Genomic DNA, 13,602 nt, shown 5'->3' with positions numbered 1-13,602 from the left:
ATAAAGCAAGCTCTCACTTAACCAAGAGCTATTCAACACTTTGTCATCTCCTTCGGTGTTCAGCGAGAGGTCCTATACCTTATTTACAGCGTATTACTCTAAACTTTCCCTGAAGATACAATTAAGCTCCTCACAGGGTTTTTTATTGCTCTCAGCACTCTGTTCTTTAGTTTTTTTCAGAAACAATTTATTTTTCACAGCATCTCTAAGAGATAAAAGACATAATGTCCAGATGACAGACAGCAAACTGAGAGAAAGAGGTCCTTTATGGTCAAGGGAGACCACTAACTTCAGGTGTTTCATTTCCAGCGCCTAGGATCTGATACAGACAGCTACACATGTTCAGATCAGGGGTTTCCATTGTTTTCAAGCGAGTGCAGTTCCGACTGCTCAGCAGTTCTGTGCTTTAATATGCAGACCAATAATGTTTTTATTGTAATGGTTGCAAGCGTATGAATGAAACTACATGCACCAGGAGAGGAATCTTTTGTAACATTAGTTCTCCCCCAGCCAGTACGTTTGCCTACAGGCAGACCAACTCCCCAAAGCAATTTATTTCAATCAGTAAGGGCACAGCTGTAAGATAAAATTCATCACTATAAAGAGATACAAGAATAGCTCCTATAAGCAATTTAGATCCTATTTTTGCAGTTTTAAATAGCACCTGGACCACGTGATGACACGTAAGACAGAATTTCATTTGTGCACTCTACTATGCTCTTTTCCATTCAATATTCACATTTCCTGTTGTCTCTCAATACAAAACTAAAGTGTTCTTAAACAGTTGCTAATTGTAGTGCATATTTAAACAATAACCTACTGAACTGTTTGCCCTCCTGGTGGATGTAATCAGGTAAGACCAATTTGCATCTGCAAACGCAGGTATACAGATTAGACTGCACCTGAAAGCGAAGGAAAGCACAAAAAACAATCAGCAGCAGGTACTGACAAAAATCTAGAGAGGCTGGACAAAGCAAGCAGCCATTACCCAAAACGTTTAATAACCCTACACTATTAGGAAGTGTGCTTAAGAAAACAACTATTTCTGTTCCCAGGGCACTGAGTATGGAACAATCCTTTGCTCTCCTATCTTATTCAAGATATTATTGCCACATGAAGATCCAGCTTTTCAGAATGATGACACCGACTACCAAGTCAACTGAAAGGCTATTTCCAACATCCAGTCATTACCCAGTCAGAGCAGCTTCCCCTAAAAGCCAGATCCCATTGTGCACAGTAGCACAGATGCATAAAGCAGGTACAAGCTCTGTTCAAAATAGCATACATTTAACCGAACCAAACCAAGCAGAAAGAGACAGGGCTCTATTTTGCACAAAAGGGGTTGAAAGACTAAATAATTTGGCCTGAATTACAAGAAAGTGTATGGGTGGCAGAGGTCAAGTTTCAAACCCTCTCACAGCAAGCCCCTAAACTACGCTATCCCTCTTAGCCTTTCAATCAACAAAACCAGAGCTGGTTGTACAGATGCACACTGGAGCACTTCACACAGGACGCTGTCATGATAAAATTATCAATACTAAGAAACAGAAAATGCTGGAAAAAGTATCTTTGGGAAATACTGACAGAGCTAAAGCAACATGGATTACTATTGCACTGAGTACATCTTTGCAGGCTTCCTGTGGGAAAGAGTTATTTCTGTGAGATTCACTTTTTGTGCAGTTTCAGATTCCTCTTCACACACATCCTTATTCCAAAGAACTAGCATAAGAGAGGATAGCAGCCCTGGGTTCCAGTACTAAACAGCTTTTGCTGTTAAATCATTGCCCTTCAACAAGATTTTCTACAATTTTCTGTATCTCTTCATAAATATGGAGTTTATTCAGATGTGTACAAGACTCGCTCCTGCAATCTAGTGCTCCATTGAGCTATAACCAGGAAGCTCTTTTCTATCCACTTCTTATGCTCCACCTATCCTAACCAGGAATTTAGTTATTTAGAGCCTCTTTTCCTTCCAACTTGCAGGCCCACAAGTATAATACAGTAACAAACAGCACCCTGCTCATCCAGTGTCCTCAGAAATCAATATCCTCATCACCTTGAAGATGACAACTCTGTCTCATGGGCTCTAGCAGCATTCTAATATCCTTAGCTCCATGCAACATGATGAATACCTTGAACAATAATGTGAGATCTACTGATATGGGAACAACGTGAAGAGAGCATAGGCCAGCATCTGTCAGCGTACACTCTGCTGTGTTGTACAAATGGGAGGGAGAAATAGAAGGATTAAGTTATTATTTAATTTAAACAGCTTGTTCCTCAGCAACACACTTGGCAACAGTTTTGCCCCTACTAGAAATAGAACCAAAACTTTTGCTATTGCTACTCTCCAGTAAGGTTATCTCACAGACATTCACAGCTCATTGACCTTTGTCCAAATTAACAATGTGAATGTAGTTGCAATCCACCATGCTGCATTTCTGTATAAAACTGCATCAAGAAGGCAGCAAGTCAAACACCGTAACTGAGATCACCAACATTCACATGTCAACATCCACAGGCAGAAGGGAAGATGGTTCCATGCTTCAGGCTTCATTTCTGTAAATCTCCTCACCAGAAGGAAGAGGCAGGTCTGTGGCTCAGCTGAAGGAGTTAACCTCTGCTCCCCAAGCTTCCTCGGATCTAAAATCACAAAACAGTTAGAACTTGCAGCTCGGAAACATTTAGCTCTGCACATGTTTGTAAAACTGCATTAACATCTCATTCGCAGTATCGCAGGAGAGGCATAAAAACAGCATTCAGAACAGTAATCACTTCACGCTGTCTGCAGAGCTGATGTTAAGGGAACTCTGGACAAAACCACTCCTCCACAGCTAATGCAAGGACAGCTGCATTTCTTGCATTACATTTCACCTGCTTCAAATCTACGACATTTGAGGTGAGGTCTGGCTTGCAGGCCATGAATTTGATTGTCAATTTTAGTTTGGTATAAAACTGAACAAGCTCTGCTGCAAAGTCAAACAAAACCAGGTTCACCAAAGAATCATTTAATGCACAATCGAAAAAATATCCTAAAATCTTCAGCCTCTTGGACCCCCAAGACTATCAGCACAGCAGATAGAGTATTCCCATTCAGCCTGTGATGCTCTCAACCTCTTGCCTCACACTATTAGGCTGAAACAAACCAGCCAGCTTGGAAAGCAGCAAAGAAGGACCAGGACAAAGGAGAAAAGCCGCATTCCTCCTTATAACGTTGCTCCTAGTACTGGTGGAAATAATTTGCACAAGGCAAAATGGAACAAATCACAGCAAATCGCATCCTAGACTGGCATCTTCTGGTTCAAATCCATTCTGTTATGCTCTGCTCCTCAGCGTTAAAACCTCAGCAGCAGCATGTTTTAACCCGACTAGGAGTTGCAGCACTTTGCTAGCAGGGCCTCCTCCCTCTGTCCCATTTGCACAGTTGGTCACTGCTCTTAGTTCATGGGGTGGTTTGACTAACAGGTCTGAGAGCTACTGGGAGACCAGGTAAGTTTGGCCTCCTCCAGTAACGAGTACTCCTCTCTGAGCTGCCATTTCCCCCTCAGAGCAAAGCCCCATTCTCAGCCCCGCACGTTAAGTAGCAACTGGGATTTCACAGTCTCTACAGATGGGGTTTATTCAACTTTTTTCATCCCATATGGATCCACACGTGCGCTACACAAAATCGGAACACCGGTTGGCTTAGCAGAGAAGCAGAAGCACTCCTTCACTGCTAGAAACAGGCCTTAGCAGACGTGATTCAGGCTGCCTCTGCCAAATGCTATTCCACAGAGGAAAACAGATGGCTCTGAGGGCTTCTCCTAACCCACCTCCACCTACCAGTACTGCCATCGCCCTCCCCTCTGCATCCCAGGTGTGACCATCACCTCCCAGCTTTCATACATCAGACTAAGATGCTACTCAGCTGAGTTGGTCTAAAGTACAGATGAAAGCCCAATTCTGGTATTTTAGTTCTCCTTCCTGCATTCTTTCCATCCTCAGATGTTGTTCTCCTCTCCCGAAGCCACCCCCGCCCAGCTCCCACCACTTTCCTCTTTCAGCAGCACTGCTGATAAAAACAAATGTTTATTCTAAGTTCATCAGCTGAGAGCTCTAAACCATTTACAGTGGAGGTGGGAGGGAGGGGAAGACTCAGGGTCTCACAGGGCAAATTGTTCAGCTTGCAGGCTTGGGGAAGCATCGCTTCCCTCAGAACTCCACATCACCGCAGCCACATTCACCTGTCATGGCCTGGGGCTCCCGGGATGGCTCCTGGAAACCAAGCGAGCCTTTTCCACATAGATGTGAAAAGGAAAATGGTGTGCATGAAGGATTCAGGGGTGAAAAAAAGAATAAAAATTAACTGAAAGCAGAGTCTGTTGGCTGTCCTCAAGAGCCTGGCTCGTTTGAAGCTCCTTCCATCCCCAGCGGCCATTACTCGTGCAGCCACCACAGCGAGCCTTGGCTGATCACACAGCCACTGTGACAGCACCTTCCTCAGGTCTTCCTGACCCTGTCACATCCCTTCTGGTGGGTTTGTTGTACTCTTAAGTATTCTGATGTGGCAATGTTTTGGTTTCAAGAGGTTAGTTCAAAGTATGCTCTCTTGAGGTGAACCCAAACACTTTGCTAGGCCCAGCGCTGGCCTTGCAATCACAGTGGCCTTGATCTCCATACACCAAGGCCCAAAGAATGCTGATGAATAAGCAACAACGCTTGTGTTTCTAAATAAAAATAAAAACATCTCAAAGTAGCTAGGGCATGAGCAAATATCAAAGCATAAATTCAAGAGTCCTAGGTCTCTCAAGGGAGACAGCTCAATCTGAAGTGTCCTTTAGGTAGAGCCCAATGTCTTTGATAGTTCACCATATTTGATCAAATAAAGCTATTGATCCTTAGCATGAGAGTTCAATACCGGCTATCAGTGCTGTAAGAGTAGTACAATAAAACCCTCAGTCTTTTTGATCTCTGCTGAAGCATTTCATCTTGACATTTGTTAAATGTATCAGTAGATTGCTTAAAATGAGAATGGGGTTTTAAAAGCTTACTGGAAAAGCAAAGCTCACATTAAAAATTCAACTTTTACATTTGGTAAGTTTTACATTTGGTGCTTTTCATTAACTGTATTGCCCAGCCAGGTATTATTATCCAATTCCATTTTAAGCAAGATGGTGAGACCTAAATGGATTTCTAAATATATGTTCTTGGCTTCATTCTTACAAGTGTTTTTTATGACGGTTTATCTGCTTCTGCACCTTTGCAGTTAATCATTCCTTCAGACCACCTCCTGACCCCAATCCAGCAACAGAAACATGGGGTTCAGACCAGAATATCCCTCAGCAGGACAGAAGCCAGATGGCATTGTTAGCAGGCAAATAAAGGAAAGGGAGGAACAAAAAGAACATTTTCAATCATCTGAGCCTCTGTAAGAGTCAGGACAGATTGCCACATCAGTGATACCAGTGCAACCCAAATGTAAATAAGCAAACCCAGATTTTATTACTGTTACTCTGGGCATAATCTAATATAGATTAAATATTAGATTTTAGATACGGGTATAATGGGATATGCAAACAGGCAACACCATCTGAATCATAAAAACTTCTTTACCATCTAGTTGCTAAGCTCTAGAACAGGTTGTGCATCAAAGTCACTGCAATCTACATCCTCGGTGGTGACTTTTGAAACAGCAAGAGGTGGCCTTTGACAAGCTAACTCCTACCTTTAAAACAGGCTCCAGTTTGAGCAGAAAGCTGGACCTGCAGAGGTCCAATTTGCAAGTTTCTAACATCTTGTGACTTAAAATTCTGAACACATAGCAATGGTCACAATGCAGCATTAAGTCACTGCTAATTTCTCACTCCTTACCTCAGCGCCTGTGAAGGAGCCAGAATAAAATCAGCTTTCCAGATATCTGGCCTGGAGTGTGCCAGACCCTACCTAAGGTCTGGTAGCCTGAGGTAGGGGTGGGGGGAGCTGTGGATAATAATGTTACAAGGCCAGGCTGCTAGGAAAAACAGAGACAAGTCTAGCATTCACTTACTACCTGGTTTATAAACCGGTAGAGAAGGCAGACTGTACACACACACAAATGGACCGTGTGTCTTCAATTTCATAGGAGCAGCAGTATGCTTGGCGTATCTCATAGTCTTCCTATAAGTTGTTCTCTCCTGAGGTGATCTTAAGTATTCCAAACCTATTTTGTTATGCACAACACTTTACATTCAGCCCTGCACTTACCTCACCCTAGAATATCAAACCTGCCAGTATCTCATGAATCCTAAAACTATACAAACTCTGGGACAGATTCGCACCTGGAGTAAACTGATGTAGTCCACACAGGTTTATTAATTTACGGTCTTTAAGGCACTGATGCCTAATCTTTATCTTTTGAGAGAACTATGATTTCAGAAATACCTTTTTATTTGATGTTAAAAACCAGTCCAAGTATTGTGCTTCAATCTGACATTTTGATCCTGACCACATTGTCCCTGTTGCTTTGTAAAATTGAGGAGACTGAGGAAAGTAAGGTGAAAGTTTTATGGAAGTGAGGAGAACTGAAAAAATAAATAGATTGGGAAATATAGAAGACAACAATGGATACTCTCTCAAGAAACCACTATCATGAACTTGATTCTCCCTTGCCACACCATTCCGCAGGCAATAGCAGGACTGTATCAGAGGGTGCTTGGAGAAGGAAGAGGTTTCACTGGTGATCACCACACCCACTGTCCTGAGCAGCCCCATACGCGAATACGGTGCAGAGACCAACAGACTGCTCTGCTTGGGGAAGACAATACATCCCAATGACCTCTAAAGCTGCTCCCTATGTTCTCAAGGCAGCAAGAAAGAACTTGAGAGCTGTTACCGCTACCCTATGTGCATGGCACCGCTGTCTTCCTTGAGGAGAGTCGCCTTTGGAAGCAAATGGCTTAGAATTACTAGTATTTCTGTGTGGATAAGTCTGTGTGATTTCAAATGAGATTTCAAAGCCTAGAGAAAAAGTCAAAGCTGCATGCATGCAACCTTGAACTCCTGATGTTCCCCCACCATTAGGAATTTTTCTGAGGCAATAGAAGAAAAGTTAGCAAGTAACTTCAGCTCAAAGCGTTTCTTTCCCTTCTTTGTGGTCAGCATCCAAGAAGCCCTGCTGAACAAAGATCAGGCTGAATGACTGAAAACAGAAGCACTCAGGGGAGCAGACAAAAAAAGCAAAAAAAGCTCTTTCCCCTTCCCTTTAAGCTAAGTTTATAACTGTGTTGGAAAGAACAATCAAGACGATTCCTTTTGAGATAAGAGGGCAGGGAACTAGGGGAGAAAGAGGCCAGAGTGGTTTTTTCATTCTCTTTTTTAAAGTAATATTAGTATCAAAGAAACAATTGGTGGATTTGCTTCTCAAATGCTGGGAACTGGACTGGAATTTGCTAGTAGGCAGAAAGTCAAAACAAAACCTGCAGGTAAGTTGCATCTCCTTAAGTAGCATTGGAAGTATTCTGCAGTTGATGCAATTTGTCTTTACAGAAGAGTCCAGTAAAACCTGACACCAGGCCATAAAAAAATTCCATACAAACATAAAACATTCCAGTAAATGGGCCCGTTTCCTCCCTGAGACCATTTGGCAAGCCCAGGGCAGCTGTCAGGTTGAAAATGTTCTCTAGTTTCTCTTCTGTCCCTGGAATGAAAAGGGAAAGAGCCTCTGGTGGGCAGGGAAACGTCACAGGGTCTTCACAGGTTGTACCGGGAATTGTCTAAGAAGAGAAAGACAGCCTATCTTTGGGATTTAAAGCAGCATGCTACAGAAGCAGCAGGGAATTGAACAGTTCCCAGATCTGCTGAAAGGCAGCCTGCTGCAAGCTGCCCACATCCTATCAGGAGACAGCCCTCAGCAAAACTGGTGCCTGGGTACCAGACAGCCTTTCCTAGTGACATGAAGCAAGGGCACAAACTTGGTCCAACAAAGAGAGGTGAACTCAGAGGTGGCTGGGAAAACACACGTTGCACCAGCTAAAGCATCCAAGTCTTCTTCAAAGCAAGCCTGGAGGGGAGCGCATTGCAGTGATCTTGCCTGGAGGTAACACAGCCTGCACAGTTGGGAAAAAATTCTCAGGAAGACTAGCTGAAGCAGAATAACACAAACCCACAAGAAAGAACCTGCTTTGCTTTGCTGAGGAAACAAACCTCACTGCAGCCCGAGTTATACTCGAAGCAATACTGAGCACTGGATCTCTGCTTTGGGATGAAGTGGACACTGAGTGCTGAAGGGCCTCAAGCACAGCTTGAGCAAAGTCAGCAAGAATGAGGATGAGTCTTGAGACTGCTTTGTAGGATTCCACAAGCTCTACTAGATGCATTAATATTATAGTATTGCCTAGAGAGGACAGAGATTCTTACAGGAGATGCTATATAAAGAACAATCAAAAACATTATCTGTACTCCCCAAACTTCAGATAGGTGACAGTAGAAAAGAGAGAGAAATTTCTGAGTGTTTACACAACGCAGTGACAAGGCAATGACTATATCCCCAGAAGTCCTAACCCCCTGTCTGTCACCTCTTTTGCAATACTGCCTTCAACAGTTGCTTTGTAAGAGAACAAGCTGAACCAAACTAAATGCGTAATTTTTTCCCCACTGTGCTTTTCTACTGCTTTAACCTCTTTCCATTGTTGCCTGGCTAGTTTTGAAAAGCTTAATCAGAGACGATACTCTAAATCTCTCCTTGGCAATGTTATTAATCTGTTTATTATTTTCCTGCAAGAGTACAGCCCTGATATGAAGCCTAACATAACCAAAATGCTTAATTACTTTCTTTCCCTTGGGATGGGGGAAACATTTCAGCCTGTGTGAAAGCCAAAGTAGTTTTAGTGGAGAACACCTTCATTAGAGAAGGCAGAACAGCAGGATTAAAAAAGGAATGCAAACTTTAGTCAAGTGATACCGCTACCATTATCCCTCAAATCAAGGTGCTATATGAAAGATGAAGTCCTCATGTAACACAATGTACTACTGAAGTGTTGGTTTTGATTGCGAGCTTCTAGCATTCCAACTATTTAATGAGTTCTCTGTTTACTTGTTTTCCCTTAAACAAATAAAGTAAGCCAGAAAATGCACTGCAAAATTAATAATCATTATAGACTTCTCCACAAGCGCCTGCAGGAAGATAAAGAATAGCTATTAGGCTGATTTTCAAGACAGCAAACTCAAGAAGAGAGATCGATGTGCAACTCAACATGGGCCTGTGCTCAGGCTGGCTAAGGCACCCTACTCAGAAAGGCAGTTCCTCATTCTGTGCAACGGGACAGAGAAACCAGACAGACGTGCCCAGATCAACTCCAGCATGATGAGTTGGCCTCAGGAACTTCCCACCTCTTTGCTGTCTCCAGATGGACTTTTGGGCAATTTTAGTGCCTAAAATGAGATGTGGTGAATCTGTGGCAAGTTCCATATGCCTAGCCAATGCATGGCAGTACAGAGAATTAAGTCCAGGCTTCCCAAATCAGTACCTTAACAACCTGCTTTTACTACACAGTATAGCCTCAGATTCATCAGCTATGACATCCCATCTCAGTGGTGTAAAGGTGATGTAACACGGCTGAAGGCAATGGGATTTCAGTGGAACAAGGAGGAGTCGGCTGCTGAAAGCAGACAAATCAAAAAGCAAAAGTTTCCTATTTGGTTACGTTGGTATAAATCTAACAGCACAAAAGCTGTCTGTTGTTTGGATGGGGCTTAAAAGGGGATCATGCTTTGGGAAACTGCTGATCCTTGTGGCTAGATGGAACTGCAATGCTCAAAAGAATGACTGCATGACATACAGCTGAAAGGCTGCTCTGCCTGCGTCCTTGCTCATCTGTAAAGCACTGCCATATGATGCTTAATGCTAAAATACCTGCAAGCCACATGTAGGCTGCTGCTGGAATTTCTGAGCAGTAAATATAACTAATTCCCAATAATGATTTTTCAAGTGGTCCATTGTCAATAGATTTAACACCACTGAGCACCAATGCACAAACAAATGAATGACCCTTCTCATCTCAAAGCACTGCTAATTTGTCAGCAGACGCTTGTGCATCTGGACAACTGTGCATACAAACAGATTCCTTCTTCTGTTTGCTTTAATGCAATATTATCCATGGAAAGATATCACTTGGCATACAAAGTAAGAGCTGCAAGTAAATTTCTTTACTAGAAGTCCAATCCTTTAGGTTGCTGAATAATGCAAGTCACGAAGCATCATCAGATCCTGTCAAGATATGTGATGTAACATTGATTTTGCTTGGAAGAAAACAAACCAAAAAAGAATAAAAACAAAACCACCCAAAAAGCTATTTTATCTCAATATTCTGAGGGTGAAATTCAAAATTAGCAATTAAAATATTATCCATAAGCTAGTAAGACTTTCTTTGGATGGTCTTGAATGTATTTTGATCAACTGAAACAACAACAAAAAATATATCAGAAAATGTTTCAGAACAAATTGAGAATGCTCAAGCCATTTTATTAGGAAAATCTGAAAAATTAAATGAAGCCAACAATACCCCAATGTTTCCCTCTACCCCTTAATCAGGAAGGGGATCCAAAAGCAGCTGCTGCAGACCCGGTGCTACTGGTTCAAGTGACCAGCCCAGGGTCAGTGATAAAACTGGAAACATATCCAAAAACTGGCAGCAACAGAATCCAATACCAGAACACTTCCCTTGCTTATCAGGTCCTGCAGCAACATCAGTCTCAACAAAATTATGAGCCTGTTTATTAGCTGATACATTCGGGAGAAAAAATGTGCCATCCAGCTACCGAGAGAAATAGCATCAGTTATCTTCGCTGTCATCTGTAAACACCAACATGCAGCTGCACATTAGACTAAAATGGAGTAAGGTCAGACCATGGAAAGGTGTTGGCATTTATCACACACAGTGCAGTTGTGCTCAGTTATCACTTGCACCTGTTACCAGGAGGCTGTTTGGCTCTGTTCTGAAGCCAGAGCTAAGCTTGTTACAAAAGACATGACATTGCAGTCCAAAAAACCCCAAAACTAACATCAACAATGACAAAAAAAAAAAAAAAAAAAAAAAAAAACACACAAAACAAAACAGCAACACACAAAAAAGCACAATACAAAAACACGCCAAAAAAGCTGCAGCAATGGTGCTTCCTTCCCTGCTTTTCAGAGATCCTGCTCTTCTGAGACAATTCTGGAAAACAGATTTGTTTTCAAATGCACCAGAGCACCTTATGCCTGCTGCTAAAAAAAAAAAAAAAAAAAAGAAAAAAAAGAAAAATCCCCGTGTTTCAGATATTCCTCCTTTCCTTTGTAATAACAAATGCCCCAAGCTCAGCTCTGCCTTAAAAGCACAGTATACTCCAAGCCACTTTCTTATTTACTTCAAGTATTAAGCGGATTAACAAACCAAGAGGATATTAGCTGTATCTACATACCTGTTATAACCATTAATCTGTGTGCCATTGGTAGCGTAGAACAAGCTGATATTAAATAAAACGAGGAGCTAATCTCCCAAAGGGTACAAACCCTTCTGAGTCCTGTCCTCTTGCCTGGAAACGTGCCAACTACATAATTTATTTTTTTTCCTTTTCAGGTGTCGCAGTCTTGCCAGATTCAGCTAGGAAAAACGCTCTGCTTCCATCTACTTCTGCATGGCTCAAGGGATGAAGGCAGGCAGGTTTGGATCAAAAGTCTCAGATTAATTGCCAGAGCAGCTGACAGCGTGCTCCCACAACGGAGCGATTCCTCTTCCACAAGTCCTTTTGTGAAAGGACTGGAAAACGAGCAGGAGCCCTGCTCTCAGGCCTGAAGCTTATGAGCTTGCCACTGGACCCTTGGAGAAGGAAGGTGTGAGAAATACGCAGGGAACATCCAAGGGCAGAGCACAGGACAGACCCAGGAGCACCTTTGGGACTATGCTCCAACAACACAAGGACCATTAGGGCTGCTCAGTTGACAGTCCAGGGCAAGAAGATGTAGGACTTCTGGCATACTATTAACGGGTTACAGCCACACTCTTCACCAGCCCTCAGGTACCATCGCCATCACTCACTACCAAAACGACAGAGGAGCTGACAGAGGAGAACAAGGACCTCGTTCACACTAGCATAAACCAGGGATAAAGCACAATTATGCCAAAGTCAATGAAGTTCAGATGAGAACAGCTTCGGTCTTACTGAAGCAGGCATTTGGATATATTATGCAGGAACCTTTACGACGTAATGTTTGGCCTTGGAGATGACATTGTAATTTCCTCAGATAATTAAAAGATAGAACCAAACACTGCTTTAAGAGACACTAAAAAGATCCCCCCACACCTAAATAATACTAATGTTAGGATTGAAGTAACATTAAAAAGGGAGAGACTAATTTTGACCTTATTTTAACTAATCAAGACAATGCTCATCAGATGGTTTTATTAGGCAAGCAGAAGTAGAAATGGCCACATCAGCCCTCCCCCTATAATGTAATTAAACAACGCCCACAACCCCAATGCACTGTACACAGTCTCTGCAGACAGGAACTGAGGAGGAAAAGGCCATGAATAACAAAGGTTAATCACATTGCCTAATGCACTCAGATGCTCCAGTGGCCAGGACACTAGCAAAACTAAATAAAATCCCTGACAGCATATAGACATCATGGGTCAATGCAGGACAGATGCAGTTAAGTAAGTCAAATGGTAACAACTGCTTTGTGGTTTCCATACGGAACCACTGGAAGGCCTTCTAAAATACATTAATGCCTTTAATGAGATACTGGGGGCTCCAGGAAGATAATTCAGACAAGCAATTGAGTTTACGGATCAGAAGGACTATTTATGATGAACTGCAACCCGTCAGCTCAGAAACAAACCAGGACAAGAAAGCCAGGATTAAGACAAAAAAAAAAAAGTCTATGAATACCAGTAAAAACAGATTATTATACGTACAGATTATTTTTTTTTTTTTAAATCAGTGGCCCCTCAGTAACACCTGAAATCAACATCAAGTCTTGGTGAGGGGTAAGAGGGAGCAGACTGGGGACTGCATCTGGGGATGCAGTTCTTAGAACTGACCCTCAATCCCAGAAGGGAGGACTGTTTTGGACAAAATCTGTAACTATGAACTCAGTTTTGGGGCCAGGAAGAAAGTTTCTCTATTCCTCTAAACATCAGCATTTTCACTCTTGAGAAGATTGACAACCACATTGGATTGTCCCACTTCATCAAAAGGCTTTCCTTCAGAAACATTTTGCTGCTAAACCTCAGAAACACCGGTCAAATATATCACCCTCTAAGAATTTTAGAGAGGAATAAAACAAGAAAATTTGGAGACTCAGGATGAAAAACAAGACACGTCTTTTCACCTGGTATCTGAAAACTCAAGAAAACACTTTCAATCTACTGCATCTACATGGGTCAATGGATCGATGTACCTAGAAGTAAGTGCTAGTGCAGAGTTATAAATAATACTTACACTGTGTAATTGATGCCATTAACAAAATAAACAGTTCCTTTGTTTGGCTGCAGGATAAGAATTATCTATAGATCTTTTGCTAGAATCCTGCTAGAAGATAGATCCAAGATGACAACAAAATCCTCAGTGCAGGGTCGTGTATTAAGGCTGTACATTCAGACTCAT

At 42.2% G+C, this 13,602-nt stretch overlaps 1 protein-coding gene across 1 annotated transcript in view; it reads right to left on the bottom strand.

Annotated features, from left to right (window-relative positions):
* Window positions 1–13,602, bottom strand: part of LOC311424346 (uncharacterized protein) — a 187,773-nt gene that overhangs the window by 104,313 nt on the left and 69,858 nt on the right. The window contains exons 2-3 of the mRNA XM_084499418.1: window positions 2,576–2,643; window positions 821–902 (exon numbers count right to left, since the gene is read on the bottom strand). The gene's annotated coding sequence lies outside the window, so the exon portion shown is untranslated. The remainder of the gene's footprint in view (window positions 1–820; window positions 903–2,575; window positions 2,644–13,602) is intronic.

Source organism: Aythya ferina, assembly GCF_964211825.1.
Source record: "Aythya ferina genome assembly, chromosome: 27".
NCBI lineage: Eukaryota > Metazoa > Chordata > Aves > Anseriformes > Anatidae > Aythya > Aythya ferina.
The sequence above is the reverse complement of the archived record's forward strand: the minus strand, read 5'-3'. Positions and strand labels throughout refer to the sequence as shown.